Raw genomic sequence first — 10,226 nt, 5'->3', positions numbered from 1 at the left:
AGATGTTATTGGGTTTGCTGACAAACACTTCCCCAAAGTGTCCTGCCAAGTTTTGAAAGGGGTTTAGGCACTGAAGGGTACAGTCAGGCATGGAAGGAGGCTTTCAAAAGAGTCTGAACATTTCAGGTGCCCAGTTCCCACTGGAATTCAGACACACCTCGGAATCAGTGTCCCTTCACTCTCACCATGCAGCCTTGACTCCCATTAAACCCCAGCTTAGGCAAACCTCAGCTGCAAAAATCACATGTTCAGCATTTAAACTCTGGTAGTTGCCTAAATATAGATGCAAGTGCCTAATTTGAGACCTCACTAAACCTGTGTTTAAAACTGCCACCACATCTAACCCATACAAAGGCACAAATCCACCCTGAATAATCAAACCAATAATTGAATTCAAATGTTTTCATCCAGATAAAGGGCAGCAATTGAATTAAAATCTGCAAGGATTTTTGGAGCCAGGGTGGACAGTGTAAGTTATAATCTAGTTTATGGTATAAAAGACTAATTATATGTCCATGGTATTCATCAGACTAAAATGCTTCCTGTGTGAGGTAAAAAAAAGTATGGTAAAGATTAATTTAATTATACATTTTATAGATGAAACTATGTTTCTAATATTTTGTAGCTAACAATAACTTTAAAGGGCAACTGTAAATATATAGTATTTTGGGACCTTAAAAGATTAAAATCAATAACATATGGAGCAAAATAACGTGTGAGGCCTGGATTACGGTTTTGCTCACATCACTTTTGGAAGTACAATGCCTTCCTGACAAGTGTGACCAGCAGAACACCCAGCTCAATATAAACTCTGAAATATTGCCCAGAAAAGGACTTTTTACTAGGGGAAGTTGGAAGGCATTTAAGCTAAATTGACAAAAAGTCAGGCTGGGGAGGTTCAGCAGGACTGAGGCAGCTCCGAGCCTGGCTGTGCTGTATTAGCAGACCTGCCAGGAGATCTGCATTTCCCAGCTGTCAGCACTACCCATTGAAAGGCCACTAAATAAATCACAATTCCCACCTCATTTTTCCCATTTTCTTGCTCCTGCTCCCACCTCTGCGGTGATGTTTTGGAGCCAGGGGGGTCCCTGTGCCTGGGCAGGGTCTGGGTGCTGGCCCTGCACCCCTGGAGTTGCTCAGGAAGGTGAACTTGAGAGAAATGCTGGCTCAGATAATCATCCCTCTGCTCCTCCTCATCTTCAGCTGGGAATTAACATCCCTGCCCCATCCCAGGCAGCTCCTGTGGCACAGGACAAACCCAGCAGGGACGGGCCCTGCTCACCAAACAGCCAGAAGTTTGCTTTTCTGACACAGCAATGAATTAATAAATATTGTTTGTAAGGGAGGCTCTGCCGTGCTCTCTGCCCAGGGAGAGGTGTTAAATGATTCCTGTGAGAAATGAGGCTGAGGGCAGCAGCAGCAGCAGCTGTGGAAACCATCGCTGCTCCAACAGCCCCACCACAGAACGGCCAATTGCCCTGGGACAGCAAACAAAGAATATCTATGTGAAGATGTCTACGTGTGCTCACTCTTGTCCAAAGCCTTTTTTCCCCTTCTTTTTGCCCCTGTTTATTTTGTGGCCTCTGTCTGATTAAGGCCCCTTTTTGTGTTGTGCTCGGCCTCGTAGGCCGCATTGGTAACAACTTGGTGCTATTTAGTTTTATTTGCTCTTAAAATGAACAAGGCATTCTTAGGATGTGTTATGTGATACTCCTGTTTTGTTACTTCCCCTGGATAATAAACAGTCTGGAAATTAATGATTTATAGAGGGTTAGTGTTTGGGTGACAGAAACTAGGCCAAGTGGCTTGACTCAGATCCCCTGTGCCTGCAACTCCAAATATTTCAGATTATTCTCAATACATTTGCATTTATTCAGACTCCTGCCTGGTGCACCTCTTAACACACAGAAGTCAGATGAGCACTTAGCACTGATGTCGTGGCCTCTGATGAGGGAACCTGGTGCAAGGCATGGCTGTATTTTCTTTGCAATGAAATACACACACAGCTGAGTTGTGTTAGGGGGACAATTCTGCGTGGTAGCCTCCAACTGAGCCTTGTTTGATGTACAAATAAGCTTCAGCCCTCCAGGAATTCGGAAGACAGAGTATCAACCCCGTGCACAACCCTGCTGGGAAGGGATTGTCCCGAGGGAACAGCCTGCAGCTGACACCATAACCAACCTTGGCTGCGGATTCCTCTTACCTGGGGTTGGACACAACTGTGCTTTCCAGGGATCCAGGATTCGCTCCACCTTGCCTCCTCCCTGCACCAAAATCCTGCCTGTGCTGGCCCACCTTGCTGGGAACCCAGTCTGGGGAGCTGGTACAGCTCAAAAACACCCAAAAATCAAAGGATGGGGACTGGGAAAGGTGTGATGGGGCAAGAACACGCTGAGGCCTTGCTGCTGTGAAGCCGTGGCCACAATCCAGAGGTTTTGGGGCTCTTGAGCAGTCACCAGGATGAGGATTATGCTGCCTGGCACATAAGGCCTGATTCTGCAATTAAACATAATTGTTTATTAAGTAAGACAGCATTTGCACTCAAATGAACTTATGAATAGCTGCAGAAATCCTCAGCTGCCTTGGGCTTGATTTAGCACTGGCTGACTGCACAAGCTGCCCCCACCTATAAAACATATTGAAAAGAAAGATACTCAAACCCATCATTATTAAATAAAACTGAGCAATTCTCAGTGATGCAACACAAAATTTGGAGATCACTGTTAGAAGTCCAGCTTCGGATTGCTGTGAATGTCTCTTGCTCCAGCTGAAATTTGGACCGACTCTGTAGACTGGGAAAAAAGCCCTTTTTAAAGCTGTGCACCTGCACAAATGCCATTAAAAACCCAAATAGAAAGAGCAGCAAACAGTTCTCACGTGAACTCACTCCACTCTGATGCTCCAAGTGTAGGGCCTGGGCAGAGCAGGTGGGGGATGCAACACCCTCAGACAATGGGGTTTTGTTCAGCAGCTGAGGAGAGGCTCCAGTGTCATTTACCATACAATGGGGTGGTGTGAGGGATGTGCAAAGCCACAAACAGCCCCACTGCTCTGCAGCTCTCACACAGCACGGTGAGCTCACACAACCTGAGCTGCAGATGGAGGGACATCATCAGCCACCCCAGCCCAGCTGCTGAGATCGGGGTCAGTGTCTTTAGGACTCCTCCAGCTGTGGATCAGCAGGAGCCACAGGAGGGGTCACAAAGCTGAGCATCTTCCATGGGTTCACCTCTGAGAGCTCCCATGGACGGGATCCCCCTGGCTCGGGGCTGTTTCCTGCACAGGGGCTGCCTCAGGAAGGGACATCTCACCCCCCAAACTTGGGCTTTTGGTAGCCAAGTGCTCAGCAGCTGGTGAATGAGAGACTGGAAGCTGCTGTGGGCGCTGAAAATCGCTGCTGTATTTTCCCAATAGATCCATGCCAGCTTTTCAAGATAAGGGCCTGTCTACAAGCTGCTAATTTATTACCAGTAAAGCTTGGTTTAATAAACTTGTGGTAAATATTTTCTGCTTTTAAGACCCTCTCAGGCTTCAAAGGCCCCCGTTTGCTTTAGGGTCCCTGGGGATGCTGGTGCCAATGAGACATGTTTCATTAATTACGTTGCACAAATAAGCCAAATATTGCACAACTGTGTGTAGCAATGTGGTGAGGAATGCACACCCAGCTGGGTGCTCTTTTGAAGGACACTTGGTGCCTGCAGCCCACGCCTGAGACCTGTCCACACCCCAAAATTTTAGTGCTCCTATTTAGGGCAGCACAGAATTGGCAATAATTTTTCCCCAGGAATTCTCAAACACCAGATTGTCTTTCCCAGCTGGAAGTGGGGTAGAAGGGAAGCAGCAAACTGCAGAGACAGTCCCATCTCCTTAGGCTGGGAATGATGCAAATACCGTGAGATAGCAGAGGATTAGGAGGCCTGAGGTCCCGTTCCCAGAAGTCTTCCTTGCCTGGCCAAGGTTCAGAGTGGGGCATCTCTCTGCGGGGAGCCTGGGCTGGGATGTTGGTGCCTCGGGGTCAGAGCAGGGTTCCGTGGTGCTGGAAGGTGAGAACAGCAGTGCTGTGAGCAGGGAGCGTGCAGGAACCCCAAACCACAGGGAGGGGGAAGAACCAGGGATATTCCACACAGAACCAGCTCTTCCACTGCTGGAAGAACTACAGCCAAAGATGATTTCCCCACAGTGGCAGAGAGGGATAAAAAAACCTCATTTTGATTCTCACCTTTCTGCTCCTAACCCAGACCCAGAGCAGCCAAAAGCTGTCTCTTGTCAGGGCAGGTGAAAGCCCTGTTAAACAGGGAGTGCAGAAACTGAAAGGCTGCAGATAAACTCGTGACCAGTCACTCTCTAAACCTTACCACTCTCACAATCTGTTTTCCTGGGAGCTGAGGAGCAAAATGAGCAGGAGCTCAGTGATAACTGGGAAATGTGGAGATGCTGTTGGGCAGGCTGGACAGGGCAGCAGCCACAGAGAGCACTGGAGTGCTGAGAGAGCCTCAGAGCACACCCTGAGAGCGTGTGCCACCCCTCAGGGCTGCTTTACCCTGCCCTGGCAGGGAGCTGCACCTGCCTCCTGTATGAATTTTAAATGAATTGTTAACACATTTTATGAATCTGGTAAAGGGGTGCTGATGTGGGAGAGAGCACATGTCTGTTCTGCAAGATGGAGTAAATAAATCATGACTTCCACGAGATAAAACTTTATTGAGCAGCAATAAACGACAGAAATGCTTCTCACAGCGTTTAAAGCCACGTAAAAGAGAGCACGGAGGGCTGATTGCCCCCAGCCCCCTGGAGCAGCCTGTGCTGGGCTGCTGGGGCACAGGTGCCCTGCCACAGGGACAGGGATTGCTGCTGGGCACACCCTGGGGCTGCTGCCAGCCTTTCCCCAGCCAGAATCCTTCCCTCACTCTCCTCTCCCACCGTAAATTCCCCTGCTCTGCTGTCCCCAGCCTCAGAGCACAGGACACGTTGGCTGTGCCACCCTTCTGCCTGGCTTCCCACTCTGAAGCTGCTCTCTGGAATAATAATAAATAATAACAATAATAACAACTCAAGGCCATCAGGGAGCAGAATATCAAAATTAGGCTGAAAAGGGGGCAAACCAAATTCTCCTATTTTTCTCCTAAAATTCTGACTCTTGTCAGAGCCTTCTGGCCCTTCTAAAGAGGTGAGCAGGAGCTGATCCAGGACTCTGGGGAGGCTCTGGAGCATCCTGGGCACCCACACGAGCAGGGATGGTGCCACCAGCTCTGGGGCTGACATCCTGCTGCACATCCTGAGCAGAAAACCTCCTGAATTTATACCAAAAACTTCTGGCAGCTGGAATGTGAGCCAGTGTCCTGCCACACCAAACCACACCACCCTTTCTAGAGGTGTTTACTCCACCTGCATGGAAGCTGGGCTCTAAACAGAACATTTTGCTGCTATTTTTACCAGCAAATTTAGTGTCAAGTCCTCTCAGGCAGCAACAGATTCTCACTTTTGTTATAAAGTAACCAAACAATTTATCTGGACATTCAAAACTGCAAAACAACAGTTCTGCATTATTGACGTGGATATCATGGATTTACTTTGCAATCCTGTTAATGAAAATCTCTAGGTCTAAATGACCAGCCAGTTCCTGGATTGCTGATTTCTGTTCACACCTCAGGTTCTCTTTCTAGCATCTCTCTGGCCACGAGGCATCCATCTGTGCTGCTGGCAGCCTGTGGAGCCCTGCCCTGCCATGGTGGCTTTAAGGTCTGACTTTGGCTAGGATTGTTGCTGCTTTCTAAAATGAAGTTATTTCAAAAGGCACTTGGCAGCTCTCTGCTCGTATTTGTGTCGTTGTCACTTGGAGAAGACAGAGGAGACTCTGGGGAGGGGCATTCTGGAGAATATTGGATTTACCTGAGCGTCTTTCTCTTCTTCACTGGCCTGGGAGTCTGAGTTTGGGTGTCCAAGAACATGTGGGTCTGTTTGAGAAGTGCAGCAGCTCCCTGCCCTGGCACTGCTGCTCTCCAGGAGCTGCCAGCTGCAGCATCAGCCACAAGGACACTGCAGCCAGAGTCCAGCCTTAATTCCTGCTCTGCCCTTCCCAGGGACAGCCCTCCCCTCCCAGTCCTGCCAGGGATGCTCTGCTCTGCCCGAGGAGTGGGCTGGAGGGTCACAGCTGCCCTGGAACGGAGCCACTGCAGCAAGGAGGAATTAAAAGCAGAAAAGCAAAGTAATCCTGGGAGATTTTAGAGAGCCAGGACTGATCAGTGCTTAATAAAGAGGAATCCCCATCGTCCCAAAAGTTTCTTGGTTTCCAAAAAAAAGCTCCCTTTCACCCCCAGAGATGCCCACAGAAGCAGACAGATAAATCTTCCTTCTTAGTCAACTTTTGTAGAGTAATAAAGTTTAAAAAGGGGAGAAGCCACTTGCCTGCTTGATCCCTTTGGGAAGGTGGAGTGGGATGAAACCTCCTGCCATGGGGCAGCCTGGCTGTCCCTGCAGTGCCCTCAGCGAGGCTGCAGCCCCATAAATCTGCTCCTGGGGTGTCCCCAATCCCCCAGCTGAGACAGGGAGTGCTGGATGAACGCTGCATGATACAGCAGAGACCCCAGATAAGTGACTTTATATACACATGGCACTAATCCCCTCTCCATCCAGACAATTTTAAAACATCTCGATATAGAATTCAACCAGGGAGATGTGGAACGAGGTGAAATTATTCAGGATATACAACGGAGGAATTTTATTACCGAGCTGACTGCATTATAAATCAAGTGCTCTGTAAATGCAATAAAACAATTGTTTAGTCTGCATGATTCATACCACAAACCTCAGTATTCTGTGTTTTGATCTTATTGCAGCAATAAACTGTCTAGACAGCAATTAACAAACTGTTTTTTCTTCAGATGTTTGGAGTGCCTTTGCTGCCTGATCAGCACTCAGAAATACAGGGCTTTTTCTCTATTCCTATTAATTATCAGGTTGATCAAGAAGCAAGGTCAGCTGCAATTGTTCAGCATTTCTCTTTCCATGAATTGCTACAGGAAAGGTACCAATAACACTGGTTTTTACTAGCACTAAGATAAGGATTTATTTTACTGTGATGCTCCAAACTGAGCTTTGAAGTGTAATTTACATGAGCAGAAGGTGCCATTTCAGGTCCTGATTCAACAAACTGCTTGTGCTTGTACCCAACTATCAACATTTCAGTAACCCCAGGAGAATGAGTGGATTTAAATGATTTAAATTGATACATGAGTTCATCCTTTGCTGAATGACAGCCAAAATCCAGATCCCTCCTATGTGGTTATCCCTCCTTTTTACACTGGAGCAGATGTGGTTTGCTCTTGGGCTGGCTTAGAGTGGGAGGGGGGATGGAAGGAGCCTGGATCCTGGGACAGCTTCTGGGGGAAAGAGAGGCTTGAGAAATCCCTAAATAGATGGAGAGGCTTCTTCAGGTGCTCATCTCACCAGCAGGTGTGGTCACACAGATTTACAGCAAGACAAACTGGGATGGCCAGTGAGCCTTCTCTGGCAGGGAGGGACAGACCCCTCTGTGCAGGGGACCCCTGGCAGGGAGGGACAGACCCCCCTGTGCAGGGGACCCCTCTCCGGCAGGGACAGACCCCCCTGTGCAGGGGACCCCTGGCAGGGAGGGACAGATCCCCCTGTGCAGGGGACCCCTGGCAGGGAGGGACAGATCCCCCTGTGCAGGGGACCCCTGGCAGGGAGGGACAGACCCCCCTGTGCAGCCAGGGCTGGGCACCAGGGCCTGCAGGGACCAGGGACGTGGCTCTGGATGAGTTTTGTGCTCCTCCAGGGACTCATCCCTCCCTTCCCTGCAGCAGCTGCTGTGGCTCTGCACAATTCCCAGAAGATGGAAACTCCCAGTCCCCAATTTTTCTAGGATTTTCCCAAATGCAAACCAGCAAAGCAGGGTCTGGGGGCTTCCAGAGCATCCCTGGGTGTGCTGCTGGTGCTGCAGAAGCCGCTCCATGCAGCCCTTGCTGGACAGCTCCCACCAGAGCCCAGCTCACCTGAGCACACTCCAGGAGAAAGGGGTGATGGATCTGCTGGAGCCAAGGAAAATCCACCAGGAGCTGTTGGGAACACAGAATCCAGCCCAGGTGCTCCATGTTCTGCTTTGCAGGAATAATTCCATGGGGTTTGACTATAAGTCATGAGTCAGTATGTGATGTCTCCTGAGCAAAATGAAGAAAATGACTTTGAGGCTGCTATTCAGAAATTATTTGAATAGAAAGTGTCCCCTAAGCCAGTGACAAACACTTGTTCTGTTGGTTTTCACATTTCAGTTGTGCTCACAGTTCTCAGCACCTACAGAGCCCTCCTCCTCCTCCATCACCTTTTTCCTTTTTAACTGAACTAATTCCTTTGGGAACCTTACAAAGGAAGTTAGTTTTCATTCAAAAATCACATTTTCATTCCTCTCTTCTGTACAAGTGCTGGGCAGATTTTGCAGGATTGCCCACGAAGTCAGACCTGCAGCTTTGATGTATTTCCCTGGAGGAATTTTGGTTTTTTCCCCCGACAGGATAGAAAGAAGTAGAACTGTGCAGACTGCAATTAGGGAACATGCACAGCCAGTCAAATCAAATTCTGAGCTTGCTAACCTTGGCAGTGCCCCTTTAAATTAACTTTGCAGCCTGAAGATGCACAAACAAAAGGATTTTAAGACGTTCTCTGAAGCAGCAGCATAGAGGAGGAAAAATAATCCCATCCTGAATTTTTCCTAATTTATTAATTTTAATCTTGGGCAATGAAAACTCATTGTCACTGTTCACTTGGAGATTTTTCTTTGGCTTAAAAACAATGCAGAGGGTCAGGGCTGTGCTGGAGTCTTGGGAAGGTGGGTGAAAGGGGGGAAAATAATCCAAAGTCTCTTTTGTGCTGCTGCATGAAATCTGCTGCAACACTGCAGCCAAACAGCAAAACAGCTGCATTGTTAAGCCAAATGGCCAAATTGAATGAGTTTCTTTATTTATTCCTTTCTTTTACGCAGAGGTAAACCCCTGGTTTTCCAGAAGGTGGAAAAGGAGGCTCCTTTAATTATTTTGGATGATTTTTTGTGGAAGGACAAACCAATTTCTACAGTAGGGAGATGCTGCTGTAACTCTCTGCTAAATTAAATTCAGCTGTAACAAGTTGTTTTTTTCTTTCAGGTAATTTTTTAATTAATGTTGCATCCTTCAAACCATAAAAACATTCCTGGTTCCCATCTTGCAACCCACAAACTCTCTAGGAAAAAAAATTGAAAAAGGAAACTCTTAGGAGCAGGGAATTGTTTAAAATAGAAATACAATATCCCAAAAGACTCACTTGCTTTATACTTTTTTCCAAACTTGACTTCTGTCGTTTTCCAATTCAGAGTTCAGTGAAAACCAGAAGTTTTGTGGCAGCAGAGTCCCCTGTGGCTCAGTGTTTCACATCCAAATAAAGGCAAAGGTGGTTTCACCTGGCTGTGCCTCAAAAGTCAGGTGGTGCTCATCTGTTTCAAAGAACTTTAACTTCCAGAATGAGCTTTCCTTTAAACTTTGGCCATTTCAGCAATGGTTATTTCAGTTAACCCACGTCCATCAGGAGCTGGAACAATTTTCTAATGACCCCCCTTGTCTGTCAGCAGCGAGTTTTCCATCACAGCCTTAAAGACAAGCCCAGCTTAAAATGTCAATATTCCGAATCCATTTTGGCACATTGGCTCCCAGTTCATGCTGGACCAGTGAATCTAATTAACTGGGCACAGGAGGCTCTTTATGAATGGAATGGAACATAACCACCCAAAGTAATCTCGTTACGTTGGAACAAGAGGTTAAATACCACTTCCTGCTATGTAGTAGCTGTTAAGTATAGTATTGATGAAAAATATGCTAATAATGCCTCCTGAAAAGAATGGCTCGCTTCTTGTTAGCTAATCTCCGCGGGCTGGTCCTAAGCGGCTTTTGTGCTCCGGTTTATCACATGCACATCAAGCACCACGCTCCTGCTCCCTCTCTCACCTCGCTTCAAACCGAATTTGCATATCTATATAAATAAACATAAATACCGCTAGAAATAGAATTATAAATATCATTATAATTTATAACGAATGTCATTATATATATGATAATATTATATATTGTGTAGTGATATAAATATCATTATAAATATCGTTATAAATGTAGTTATACAGTTATATAGTTATAAATATAGTTATAACGTGATAAAGAAATATAAATATAAATAAAATATAAATA

The 10,226-nt window shown here is 46.9% G+C and overlaps 1 long non-coding RNA gene across 1 annotated transcript; it reads right to left on the bottom strand.

Annotated features, from left to right (window-relative positions):
- Positions 1-2,131: 2,131 nt before the first annotated feature.
- LOC117245340 lies at positions 2,132-9,982 on the bottom strand. The gene is made up of 4 exons (XR_004499966.1): positions 9,313-9,982; positions 8,013-8,177; positions 3,892-4,036; positions 2,132-2,496 (listed from the first exon to the last, which is right to left on the bottom strand). It is a non-coding gene; the product is annotated as an uncharacterized LOC117245340 (long non-coding RNA).
- Between the last annotated feature and the right edge of the window lie 244 nt (positions 9,983-10,226).

Source organism: Parus major, chromosome 20, assembly GCF_001522545.3.
Source record: "Parus major isolate Abel chromosome 20, Parus_major1.1, whole genome shotgun sequence".
Taxonomy (NCBI): Eukaryota; Metazoa; Chordata; class Aves; order Passeriformes; family Paridae; genus Parus; species Parus major.
The sequence above is the reverse complement of the archived record's forward strand: the minus strand, read 5'-3'. Positions and strand labels throughout refer to the sequence as shown.